Below are 14,080 nucleotides of genomic sequence, written 5' to 3' on the forward strand. Positions count from 1 at the left end.
ACCAGCATGCATCTCTTGGTGATGCATGTGCTGGTGTCTCTTAGGTATGTGCCCAAGAGCAGACTGGACCATGAGGCCGACCTAGGTTTTCCTTTCATAAACATTGCCTGCCAGTTTTTAAACGTGCTTTCATTTTGCTTATTCTTCTTAACAGCTGCATGACATTCGGTAGCCTTTTCCCAGGGATTTAGCCCATTGTTACCAGAGAGGTTCCATTTTTTCAAGCGTTTACGTGTTGCCAAATGTGTTCCCCACCTTACATTGACATACATCAACTTTCACATGAGCAAGTTCACAATAAAATCACGTGAAAAATGTATTTACTCTACCATAGATTGATGCGTTTTACATTTTTTGAGACACAATAGCAATATATTGCTCTTCAAAGAATTTCCACCAGTGCTTCTTTCTACTGGTAAATTTAGGAATATTTCATCTTGTACTTCAAGAGTAAGTTGTCCAATGTTTTGCCCCTGTCCATCTGATAGGAAATTATGACTTGGTTGGTTTCACTGTGGAATTCTCTTAGGAGAGCTGACAGTGACACTTGGATGAAGTTTAAATGTGTGTGTTTCATTTTCCATAGGGTATGCAGCATGTGTGTTACTGGTGTTTGAGATCATGGCCTGGTGCTTTCTGTCCAAGCTTGCATAGCACCCTTGGCACTACTTGGTGTTGGGGAGGGAGGGGAGAGTTTTGCATTTATGCCCTGACCAGCTTTGTCCACGATCTTCCTGTTGAGGCTTCCTACACAGCTGAGATAATGAGCATGCTTAGCCCAGCATTATTGGTTGAAGAGGAATCTTGTGACCTCTTTCTCCATGCGTTTCTTTTTTTTAAACCAGTCTCCTTTATAAGGACACATGTACACACACTCCCCCACACCCTCTCTGTGTTTGCGTGTGTGTGAGTGTGCCTGCATGTGTGCCAGTCCTGGAATAATACTGAGGTCCAGAAAGGACAGGACTCATGGATCCATGTTTATGACAAGACTACCCTCACAACTACCCCCAAAGAAATGAATCTGATGACTTGGAATGGGAGAGCTTCAGAGGACAGATACCAACCGGCAGCACTCCACGCTTAATAGAGAGTTGTTTCTCTGAAACCTAGTTTCTTATCTCTTCTGATATCCTACTTTGGATCTCTTGTGATTGCATTTTTCCTTTTTGTTCCTTTGCTTGCTTGCTTCCTTGTTTTAGCAGTACTGGGGATTGAAACTACGGTCTTACACTTGCCAGGCAGTCACTCAGGACCCATAGAGCAGGCCCAATCATAGAATGTGCTTGGATGCAATTCACCTCTTCCAGTATTTTCCCTTGCTTTTCTCCTCATTTCTTGCCTTTGTTTTACATTTTAGTTGGTTTCATCAGGTTATTTGCACTCATCCTTACAAGACACTTCCACCACATTTGTCCCCCACCACACTCACTCCTTCCTTTCCGATCAAATGGTGTTCCCCCAAATTCTCCTCCTTAGAGAATGATCATCATCACTATCACGTGGCATTTGCCTTTCTGAGTCTGGTTTATCTTGCTCAACATGATGATGTCCAGTTTTATTCATCTTCCTGCAAATGCTATGGTTTCATTTTTCTTGATGAATTTCTTAGTTGTTGCGCATCTAGGCTGGCCCTCCTAGGTTGGCTATTGTGAAGAGTGTCACAACCCACCGCGTATTCACATGTCTCTACTGTATGCTCACTTCTATTCCCTTGGACATAGGCCCAATGTTGGTATAGGAGGATCCCATGGTAGGCCTATTTTAATGTTTTCAGGAACCTCCATGCTGATTCTTCAAATGGATCCCTTTCTGCCAACAGTACACAAGGATTCTTTCCCCCACATTTTCACCAGCATAATTTTCTTTTTTCCTTGTTGCAAGTCCTGGAGCTTGAACTCTATTCCAGGGTGTTATCCTTGAGGTTTCTGACAGGTTGTGCTTTACCCCCTAAGCTACAGCAAGACTTCTGGCCTTGTTGTGTGTTTCTGTGGTACCTAGGAATTGAACCCAGGACTTTGCCCATGCAAGGAAATGAGTATCATGCTGAACACAATTCTGTTCCCTTCCCCAGCTACTTTTAATTTGTTTTTAAATGGTAGCTATTGTGATTGGGGTGAGAGGGAGTCAGGTGTCAATCCATTTCTCTTTCTTTGTTACTAATGGTCTTCATGAAGTTGTTAGTCATTTGTACTTTGCGTTCTGTGAATTGTTTCATTTGTCCATTTGTTAGATTTTTATAAATTTGTTGTTGTGTTCTCTGCCTTCCCTTAAGAAGCATCCAGTAGTTCAGGAGAGAGGGCACGAGTGGGGACAGGGAGGTGTGATTCTGCCATGGGCATACCAGTCTGCAATGGATCTCCCTTCCTCCAGCATTCTTTCTCCGCCGCCCTCCCTTTCCCTGTAATCTCTTCAAGGTTCATGATCTATTCTCGCACTTGTTTGCAAACTGCTTGGAACTTGTTTATATTCCATTGTCCCTGTCCCCTCGTACTAGCACATACCCCAGACGAGCCCTCACCAGCCCCTTCGGGATATGGTCATTGTTCAAATGACTTTCAGAGTGGTATGTTTCTCATGCACATATCGTGCTTTGGCTTTGAACCGTGATCCTCATATTTCTGCCAAGTGTTTGATTACACATACTAACTTTTCCAGTGTATGGCGTTTTGTTTTTCTGTCATTTAGACACAACTGATTAAATACACCTTGTGATGTTCTTCTAATTACTTCCCCTTTTAAAATGCTGAAGATGAGATTAAATAGAGGATGCCACATTTATCACTTGAAAAATTAAGGGAAAACCTGGGATGTCTGATATTGTCACTCTAGGTGTTCTATGATTGTCTGGAGTAGTCTACATTTCCTTTCTGCATTTCCTTGGGCTATGTTTTACCCCTATGGGATGTTCTACCAATATCTTTTTCCAACCTGTCAGATTTGATAAAGTTTTCCACTGGTAGTGTTTATTTCACCAGAGTGTGCAAAGATTGTGGTGTGGGAAAACACCAATGAGAAAATTGAGTGTTCCTGATAGAGTACAATTTTAAAGCTCACAAATGCACCAACCTATAAACTTGAGAAAATAAGTCATCTGAGGAAATGACTTTATCCCGTCCCGTAAATTCTGGAAATTACTCCATAAATCAGCATGATAATGTCAGAAAATAACAATGGGAATGATAACCTGGAATTCCTAACTAAAATAAGATCACGGATAGCCTAAAGTAGTAGAATATTACACCATGACACTGCATGTTCGCTGGTAAAAATGTATTGTTTGTGTAAACTCTATCCAGGTCCCCCTTCCCCGACAAGCAGTGGGCGTTTAGATGACTTCGAGTTAGGGCCAGCTCCCGCAGTGTCTGTCCTATGTGATTGAAGTCCAGTCATGACCCCTCAGGTCCAGGCTTAAGAGATTGTCATGGTGGCTGAGCAGTCTTTGGAGAGTCGTTATCGGCAGCACATCATTTTCCTCAGCCTGGAGAAGAAAGGAGCCAACCGGGATCGCTGGTTACCCAGGCCAGAAAGCTCTTCAGGGGGCTGGGTATCAGGCATCCGCATCACAGTGGGCTCTGTGGTGGAGGCCTTTAGGCGACAAGGCCCCCCAGCCTCTCCCTGGGCCAGCTGCACAGTCTCTTGGAGTTGGGCATCTGCAAAGAATTTCTGCTCCTTGCTCTCTTCAGTGGTGGAAGGGCCTGGCAGGTGTGAAGTGGCCTCAGCAGCAGGGGTCTCGGGGAGTGCTGGCATCTGGCCCTGGCACTCCTTGCCTTCCCCCACAAGCAGCACCAGGAGTTCCTGCAGCTCCTTCTTCTTCTGCACCTTCTCCTGGGTCAGCTGCTTGACACACTCATCTTTCTCCTTACACGGCTGGTCCAGGAAATCCATCCGTTCTTTGCACAGCACTATGGGGTCGTCCAGGGCGTTGATGGGTTTGGACAGCTGGGCGCAGCAGCGCTGGAGGTCCCCCACTGGACTCTGGTGCTCCACCTGGTCAGGCACGGCCCACAGAGAGCAGGTTTTCATCTTCTTCTCAGACCCCCGCGTGTCCTGCTTGCTGTCCCCTGATGGACCATGGTTCCTGCTGTCTGGGAACAGGGCCTGCTGCTCCAGCTTGGTCTGGCACTGGGCTGCCAGGTTGTCCAGGCACTGGCAGCGGGCCTGCTGCTCCTGCAGCTGCTGGCTGAGTTTCACTTTGGTCACCTCAGCACCTGATTGGGCCTTAACGTAAAGGGCCTGCGTGCCTCGTGGGTTGTCCACAGCCTCTGGGATGGTCACGGCCACTGGAGTTGCCGCCTCAGCCGTTGCTTCTTCCTTGTCCCCTTCTCTGTCTTCTCTGGGGAAAGCCAGGAAGCTCAGCTGGGCCTGGACTTGCTCCTTCTCTTGCTTACTGGCTTCCAGACAGTGGGTCAAGGTCAGGTCCTGCTCCTGCTGCTCCAGCAGCTGGGTGTGCCTCAGCAGGTGCTGCTGCAGCTCCTCCTTCTCTGCACTCAGCTGCTGAATGGAGGCCCTGTCGTCTTCACGGGTGGCTCTGAGTTCCTGCAGGTGGGCCAGGTACTGGGCATTGAGCTCCTGTAGACTCTGGGCTGCTTGCCAACTTCCTTCAGCCACCTCCTTCCACTCTCCTAACTGCATCTCTCGCTGCTCCAGCTTCTCCTGGAGCTGTTTCTTCTCCCGCTGCTCTGAGGTCAGGAGGCTGGTGAGCTGGTCCTTCTCAGTGCTCAGCCTGTGGACAGCTTCCTGCAGCTGCTCCAGCTGCTCTTTCAGCTCTCTGGTAGGCAGGGCTGTGCATCTCTGGGTGTCAGGGAAGTTGGGCTGAGCCTCGTCATGCCCATCCCACTCCTCCACCTTCTTCGGCGGTATCAGCAGCCGTTCCTGCTGCTCCAGGTTCTGGAGACCGAGGCTCTGGTTTTCCTGAGCCTGCATTTGGAGTTGTGGCTGCAGGTTCTTGAAGTCCTCCTTCGTCTGGCAGGCCTGGGGCTGGTGCTGCTGCTCAGCCTGAGATGGTCCTGCAGGGCGCTGCGCCTTTGCCAGCTTCTTCTCCGTTTCTGCCAGCTTCTTCTCTAGATCCACCATCTGGCACAGGTCTTCCTCCCGCTCGTCTGTGAGTTGGTTCATCTCCTGTGAGAGCCGCCGCACCTTCTCCGTCCACGTGGCCCTCTCCACCCTCAGGTCCTCCGCACACTTGTCCCTCTCCAACCTCAATGCGCTCACCACACTTTGTAGGTTCTGTAGTCTTCTTTTCAGCACTGCCCGCTCCCCTAGTGCTCGTTGCAATTTTTCCATTCTAAACTTCATGTTGGCCTTCTGGGTCCGGAGCACGTCCAGCTTCCCCTGCAAGGCTGCATTCAGCTCCTGCAGGTTGTCCCAGCTTCTGCTCTTTGCCTCGAGCTGCAGCTTCACATCACCCAGACCTTGGATGAGCTGTCTGTTCTTCTGCTCAGTGTCCTTCTGCGTGGTGGTGAAGGCAGACAAGGCCATCTCCAGGTCTAAGCTGCGCTGCTGAGAAGCCTGCAGGCGGCTGGTCAGATCTTGATGCTCCACTTGACTTTGGTTGGCTTCCTTTTGCATGTGGGCCAGGGCAGATTGTAAGTGGCCTTTCTCTGAAAGCAACATCTGGATGGCTACCTTGTGGTCTTCTAACTGTGCTTTCAGTGTTTCTTGCACCTGGGCCATCTTCTCCTTTTCTTCCTGCTGTTGTTCCTGCAGGTCTTGCTTTAGCTGCTTCAGTTGGTGGATTTCACTGAAGAGCTGTTGCTGTCTGTCTTTGCTCCAGTCCAGGGCCAGCAGCAGGCACTGGTAGCGCTTCTCCAGATCCTCGTTGTTCTTGGGACCGGGGGCTCTCTTGACCCTGGCTGCTCCGACTGTGCCCGAAGGCAGGCGAGGCTGAGGGTCAGCGTGGTCTCTGGCTGCACCCTCACGTGGATTACAGAACCCAGTGGTGTTGGTGTTGGGCTTGGGCTTGCCTCCCCTTTTCTTTTTCCTGTTGCTCTTGGATTGTTCAGGTCCATGAACACAGTTCTGCTGCTGGTGTTCCTGCAGTCGTTTCTTTCTTGGCCTTGATCTTTCTGACCTGCCAGCTCTGGGACGGGAAAGATGGACTGGCCACATTCCCAGGCTCTTTGAAGTCTCCTGTACTTTCCCACTCACCAAAAAGTATTCCTGTCTCCTCGGTATATCGCCAAATCACCTGGATTCTCTGGCTCACCACTCAGCCACCTCTACCTCCATCAACTGCTGGTAGTGGTGTAAGCCTCCAGAGACCACACCAGTGTTGCTAGGCAGCGTGGAATGTGGGCGTGGCCCCAAGTCTCAGATCTCATTGGTCAGCGAGCAACAGGAAGGAATAGGGGGTGTGGCCAGGATCTGGGGATCCAGGCAGAGTGGGTGGAGTCTGCTCCTAAGGTCCCAGCCCCATCTAACTCTGTGCTGTCTAGTGTGGGGCCAGTGTGGGACTTGCTGCAGTTGGACAGGTGCTGTTTCTTTTCCCTTGATTTTTTTTTTTTACATTTGTTTTATTGTAATTAGTAAAACGGTTACATGATATTTGCCAGATAGAACGTGCATTAATTCACATACATTGATACCCCTTCACATGGCTTGGTACCCATTTCCCTCCCCCCCCACACCCTGCACCCGTCTTGGTTTTCCCCCCTTCCCTATCAAATTTCAAATATCCAAATACAAAGGAATTCAACATATCAGATCACAAAGTGAGATACTATACTAATATGAGATAACCAATGGACAGCAAAGGAGATGAGAGACAACATAGTATATTAAGGATCCAGGCAGAGTGGGTGGAGTCTGCTCCTAAGGTCCCAGCCCCATCTAACTCTGTGCTGTGTAGTTTGGGGCCAGTGTGGGACTTGCTGCAGTTGGACAGGTGCTGTTTGTTTTCCCTTGATTTTTATTAAAGAATATCTGTTTGCAGACCCGGGGCCTTGAACTCGGGCCCTGAGCGCTATCCTTGGGCTCTCTCCAGTCCAGGGCTCTACCACTTGAACCACAGAAAGCTTTCTGGCTTGTTTTGTTTACGTGGTACTGAGGAATCTGCATGGTAGGCAGCCAATCTACTCCCAGGCCACTCTCCTGGCTCTCGGATGCACAGTTTTACATGCGCCTCTCCTGGCTTCCCCCACACAATTGTGGCCTCCAGAGATTCCCCCAGGCCTTCAGTTGTCATCTTGGAAGTGACCCCAAGAAGCACAACATCTTCCCACCTCCAATGTCTTCCTGTGGTCAGTCCATGAAGAAGAAGCTCTCTCTTTGTAACCATATTTGCTGACGCTTGCATTCTGACCAGGGATCCCTGAGGTTCACGATGTTCTTAATATGGCCTCCCTTCCAGTCCCATAGGGACTGGAGTTGAGGGATATCACAGGTCCAGGGCTCCTCTCCATGGGTTTTGGCTGTCCTGCTCACCTCCACCGTGTCTAGGGCAGCACGTGTTTCACAAACTCTGGGTGGTGATCTCAGAGGATTCAGAAACGCAATCGCTGGTGAAAGGGGAGTGTGTAAAAGAAGGTCACCCTGCGACTGGCCACCTAGAAGCGTGTGAAGTCCTCTCCAGCCAGTGCCCTCTCCCAGGGCCTGTTCATCTTCTGAGTGGAGTTCTGAGGCCATCACATTCTTTCCTGCATGCCATCTATCACAAGACTCCTGGGCCATTTCTTAGAATCATTCTGTGATTCCTTGTCTCTTGACCCTAGGCCTTAGAAAGTCTTTAGCAATCTGAAGATCCTCTGATCAGTCACCACTTTCATTGGCCCAAGATGGTGCTATCATGATGCCATGCTCATGCTGTCCTTTCCAAGCCCATCCTTCTTGTGTTTCGCTTTAATCCCATCTCACTTCTCTGGACTCTCAGTAGAATTGCACTTGCCATTCAAAGCCTATTCAAATTCTTGAAGAAGCTTTGCCCAATCCCTCTGGACAACAGAATATTCCCACAGCGGTGTAGCTTCCTATATGCAGATTCTTTTTTTTTCTCCATATTTTTTAATTGTAATTAGTAAAAGTGTTACATGATATTTGCCAGGTAGAAGGTGCATTAATTCACATACATTGATACCCTTTCACATGTCTTGGTACCCATTTCCCTCCCCGCCGTCACACTCCCCACCCATCTTGGTTTTCCCCTATTCCCTTTCAAATTTCAAATATCCAAATACAAAGAAATTCAATATATCACATAACAAAGTGAGATACTATACCAATATGAGATAACCAAGGGACAGGAAAGGAGATGAGAGACAACATAGTACATTAAGGACAACAATCATCCATTATATGGCTTTTGTTTCAATATCCTGGAGGTCCTTTCAATTAGTTTCCCATTTTATGGCCTTATGTATCAAGATTTTGCTCTATTGCAGATCTCTGCTAGTAGAGCCCAAGGTTTCTACTGATTATGACGAATGAGGGAAACCATTGAGCCTAAGTTCCTTTGAGCCTGGCTTACTTCACTTAATATGATTTTTTCTAAGTCTTTCCATTTCCTAACAAATGGGGTGATGTCATTCTTTCTGACAGCAGCATAGAATTCCATTGTGTACAAATACCACAACTTGTTGATCCACTCATCAACTGAGGGACATCTAGGTTGGTTCCATATCTTTGCTATGGTGAATAGTGCTGCCATGAACATTGTTGTGCTAGTGGATTTAGTATGTCCATGTTTCTGGATGGTTGGGTAAATGCCAAGTAGTGGAATTGCTGGGTCATAGGGGAGTTCTATGTTTAGCCTTTTGAGGCACTGCCACACTGCTTTCCATAGTGGTTGAACGAGTTTGCACTCCCACCAACAGTGTAGTAGTGATCCCTCCTGGCCACATTCCCTCCAGCATCTGTTGTTATTCATTTTCCTGATCCTGGCCATTCTAACTGGATTGAGGTGGAATCTTAGAGTTGTTTTGATTTGCATTTCTTTTATGACCAGATGTGTTGAGCATTTCTTCATGTGTCTATAGGCCATTTTTGTTTCTTCTTCAGAGAAGACTGTCTTTAAGTCTTTGGCCCATTTTTTAATGGGATGGTTGTTACTTTGGAGGTTAGTTTTGGAGTGATTCAATTTTTTGAGCTGTTGATATATTTTAGATATGAGGCCTTTGTCCGTTCTTTGGTTGGTGAAGATCTTCTCCCACTCTGTAGGCTTCCCGATTAGTTTCCTAGCTATCTCCTTTGCCTTACAAAAGCTCTGCAGTTTAATGCAGTCCCACTTATCCAGTCTTTCTCTGATTTGTTGTGATTCTTGAAAACGTCCGCCAACCCCGCTCAGACGGAAGCTCGCAGACCCATCCCATGGTCCACTGTGAGGCCACTGGTTGGGCTAAGAGCTAGTCGTGCAGCAACACATACGTTTTATTCTAATACTTTCCAAACTTTGTACTCAAATACGCTACCTACTTACCCCCTCATTCTATTTTTCTATCTCTGGACCTCTGCTCATCTTTCAACCCTTATACTGCATGGATCTACACTTGATGGCTGTTGAGCAACACTGTATATCTAGGTGTTTAATTATTCTCTAGGCTCAGAGGTCCCCCGTCCCGCGGGTTCAATTATTCATGAGGCTCGAGCAGGCTCCTCCTAAAAGAAGAAAACCGATGGGGGAAAGAGAGGAAGGAGACCAGGCACATAAAGAAAGACAGAGACAATCTGAGTCGCGTCAAGGTCTCATTTATTAAAAGTAAAGCAGGGTTTATATACCCTGAGTGTAAGGAAGGGAGTATGGGGGGGGGGGATGGAGAGTTTTTGTGATAACAAGAACGGGAAGTCTCAAGGTTAGGGGTGGGTCAGGCTGTTCTTTTGGCCATTGTGCTAACCCAAGCAACAACCTGCGGTTATTCCGAGAAGTATTTTGTGCAGATGACTCAACCAGATGCGATTTGCTCAAGGCTAGAGGGTCTTTGCTTTGTTCCGTTTAACTCCTTGGTCTCTGACAATTCCCCCTTTCCTTTAAAGAACAAGGTCTCTATAGGTGGAGAGAACACCCTGTCTTAGGCTATATGGAGGGACCCTTACTCCTGGCAACATGCCTTGTTGAGCCGGCCTCGACGGCCTCTGTATGTTGTGCCACCCAGGGTAAGCTCCATAATAATCCCGTCATTGGATCCTCTCTAGCCGCTTGGGGTTTATCAGCCAAGAAGTGTATGAAACTGGAGCCCTCTTTCGGGAGTGCTTGTTTTGGACCCTACAGGGTCATCCTGAGCCTCTAAGCGATGATAATGCACCGAGATTAAGTTTTTGGAAAAGGCAGAATCAATTTGATTTTTTATAAATCGCGTAAGGCGCTGAAAAGCCCAAGGGCCAAAAGAAATTAGGAGGAGAAGTCCCACAAGGGGGCCCAAGAGGGAGGATAAAAGTGTTGATAGCCAGAGAGATGTGGAGAACCAATTTTGATACCAAGATTCTTGTTTTTCCCTTTCTCTTTTTCGCTTTTCTAGGCTAGCTGTAATTTTTTCTAAGCTATCCTTAACAAGTCCTGTTCTATCTACATATACGCAGCATTTTTCCTTTAAAACTGGGCATAAGCCTCCTTGCTGTAGAAAAAGTAAGTCTAATCCTCGTCGATTTTGGAGGACAACTTCTGCCAGAGAGCATCACCGTCAATAGCATCATGCGGAGTGACGACAGGGAAGGCCTCATCATCATGGTTGTTGACCTGTAAAAGAAAAATATTTTTGTTCTCAGGCGCCACCCTGGAATTAATTATATGGCTTTATTGTTTATTATATGGTTTTATTAATCTTTCAGGCAACCATCTAGCTCCCCCTTCTTTAGAATTATAAATGCAAGCTGATCCTTTTCCCCAGATAATGACTGGGTCAGGGCCGTTCCATATTCCCATCAGTGGGTCTTTCCATAGGGCCTGGGCGTAGTCTGTTTGTGTGGTGGGATGCCAAAGGCGTTCTGCAGCAGATTTGCCATTAGCGTCAAGGGTTAAAAAGTTTAAAACAAAGAGAGCATGTAATAGCAAAGTCTTATAGTTTCCTTTAAGGGAATATAATGTTTCTTGTGAGGCAAGTTTAATGAGGGTGTTTTTTAAAGTCTGATGAGCCCTTTCCACTATTCCTTGTCCTTGGGGGTTGTAGGGGATTCCAGTAATATGTTTTATGCTCATTTGGGAGCAAAATTGTTTGAACTTTTGACTGGTATATCCCGGCCCATTGTCCGTCTTTATAGCTTGGGGTTGTCCCATGACAGAAAAAACATATAGGAGATGGTTTATAACATCTTTTGTGGCCTCCCCTAAATGAGCAGAGGCACAAATAAATCCACTAAAGGTATCAATGGTAACATGTGCATTTTTTAACCTTCCAAAGGAGGGGACATGAGTAACATCCATCTGCCAAAGTTGTCCAGGTATGAGCCCTCTGGGGTTTACACCTACATGGGGTTCAGGGAGCAGGGTTAGGCAATTTTTGCAGTTTTTAACAATTTGTCTTGCCTGTTCTCTAGTAATTTTAAATTTTAAGCGCAGGGTATGAGCATTAAGGTGGTGAACAGCATGGGCCTCTTGTGCAGGGTCACCGGATTAACTGTTTGAGATAAGGTAACTATTTGGGTTGCCAAATCAGCTAATTCATTGCCCCGGGTTAGTGGCCCAGGTAGGCCAGAATGAGCACGAATATGTCCTACAAAGAAAGGGTACGAACGTTGTCTAATAAGTTTTTGCAATTCAAAAAATAATTGAAAAGTAGGTGTAGTAGGCTGAATAACCGGAACCATTTCTAAAACTTGTAAAGCTCTAACAACATAATGGCTACCCGAAAACAGATTAAAAGGGTGGGTCTTTAATAACCGAAAAACACAAAGCGCAGCAAATAATTCTACTAACTGAGCAGATTTAAAGGAAGTATTTACAAAGTGGGAAACATTATTAATAACATATGAAGCTTTTCCATTTTTTGAACCATCAATGAAGATGTTCAAAGTATTGGGGATGGGCTTTATCAAGGTATTTTTTAGAAAAACAAAAGGAGTAATATTAAGGAATTGAATAAGTCTGTCGCTGGGCATGTGAGTATCAAAGCTACCCTGGAACCCAGTGCATAAAACAGCCCAATCATTTTGTCTTTGTTGTAACCAATTAATTTGTTCCTTAGAGTAAGGGGTAATTATGATATCAGGATCCTTGCCAAAATATCTGACAGAAGTCTTGAGTCCCAGAAAAATAAGTTGGGAGACCAAAAAGGGGTAGGAGGGGAGTACCTTGGACTGAGAGGCGGAGGCATGAATCCATAACAGGGGCACGGTTTTTTGCCACAATAAACCGGTGGGTGTAAATTCTGTGGCAAAAATGATTAAATAAAGGGTCAAGGAGGGGTTGAAGTAACCTATATTTTGTTGTGTAATGGCCTCCTCTAACTTTATTAGGGCTTTTTCAGCTTCGGGCGTAAGTTTTCTGGGGGAGGAAGGGTCAGAATCTCCCTGTAGAATATTAAACAGGGGTTTGAGATCTCCTGTTGTTAATTTAAGGTGAGGACGTAGCCAATTAATGTCTCCAAGGAGTTTTTGGAAATCATTTAGACAATTTAGCTTATTCCTTTTGATTTGAATTTTTTGAGCATATATTAAAGAGGGTTCTAATTGAAAACCCAGGAACAAGAAGGAATAGCAAATTTGAATTTTTTCTGGGGAGATAAAAAGTCCTCTGTCTTGTAAAGCAATAACTATTTTTTGAGTCACTTGATGTGCCTCCAGTTCTAGTTTGGCAGCAATTAATAGGTCATCCATATAATGTATAATATATATATGAGGATATTGAACACGAATTGGGTCTATGGATTGAGCCACAAATTTTTGACAAAGAGTGGGAGAATTAGCCATAACCTGTGGCAACACTCGCCATTGAAAGCTGGGATTGGGGCCTTTATGGTTTATCATGGGTATGGAAAAGGCAAATCTTTTACAATCTCCAGGATCGAGGGGAATGGAGAAAAAACAGTCTTTTATATCTATTACAATTTTAAAAAATCCTTTAGGGATAGCTGTGGGAGAGGGCAGTCCAGGTTGTAGGGCTCCCATGGGTGCCATGGTTTTATTAATTTCCCTTAGATCCTGCAGTAACCTCCAACTCCCATTTTTCTTTTTTATAACAAATATGGGAGTATTCCAGGGAGAGGTAGAAGGTTCAAGATGTCCCTGCTCTAATTGTTCCTGCACCAACTGAAGAGCAGCCTGAACCTTTTCTTGAGGCATGGACCACTGGTCTATCCAAACCGGATTGTCAGATTTCCAAGTTATTTTATCGGCTTGGAGTGCAGGGGGAGCAGTGGTCTTTAGGAAAAAAGGTCGGTCCCAAGACCTTTTCTATCCCATTTAGGGATGGGTATAATTGGGTGACTAATTCCTTGCTCATGCTTTCCCAGCCCTTTTCCTGGCAAATATCCAGACTTGAGTATCATGTTAGTCACAGTCTCATTAGGACTGAACATGATAACTCCCATTTGGGTCATTATATCTCTCCCCCATAGATTTACAGGGAGTCCGTCCACCACAAAAGGTTTAACTGTCCCAATGTTTCCCTCTGGGTCTGTCCATGTTAATATTTTAGAACTCTGGAGTGTATTTTGAGTCTGCCCAATACCCTTTAAATGGGTAGCGGTGGGTTCCAGAGGCCAAGAGATAGGCCAATGTTGTTTTGCAATAACAGTAGCATCGGCCCCTGTATCTAAAAGACCCAGGAATTGTTTTCCTTCCAAAAAAAGTTTTAAAGTTGGTCGAGATTCTGTCAATTGATGTACCCAAAATATATCTGTTGATCCTGGGGTAGAATTGCCACGCTGGGGATGCTTATATGGGAACTGTCCTGTTACGGGCAGAGGGAGGGCTTGTGCAATGCGTTGGCCTGCCGATATGGCAAGAGGGCCTTGAGAGGCATGAACTAAAATTTTTAATTCACCTGAATAATCGGTGTCAACCACCGAGGGAATGACAGAGAGTCCTTGCAGTGAGCTTGAAGCTCGGCCTATAATAAGAAAAAACATTCCTGGCGGGGGAGGCCCCAACCTTCCAGAGTTTATAACAACTGTTCCTTCCTCTGGAGTTATAATTCTGGTGGTGGAGGAACAGA

The 14,080-nt window shown here is 46.0% G+C and overlaps 1 protein-coding gene across 17 annotated transcripts in view; it reads left to right on the forward strand.

Annotated features, from left to right (window-relative positions):
- Epb41l4a (erythrocyte membrane protein band 4.1 like 4A) overlaps positions 1 to 14,080 on the forward strand; it is a 773,501-nt gene that overhangs the window by 242,733 nt on the left and 516,688 nt on the right. The gene's annotated exons all lie outside the window — the stretch shown is intronic.

The sequence above is a fragment of the Megascapheus bottae genome, chromosome 4 (assembly GCF_031878675.1).
Source record: "Megascapheus bottae isolate mThoBot1 chromosome 4, mThoBot2.hap1, whole genome shotgun sequence".
Taxonomy (NCBI): domain Eukaryota; kingdom Metazoa; phylum Chordata; class Mammalia; order Rodentia; family Geomyidae; genus Megascapheus; species Megascapheus bottae.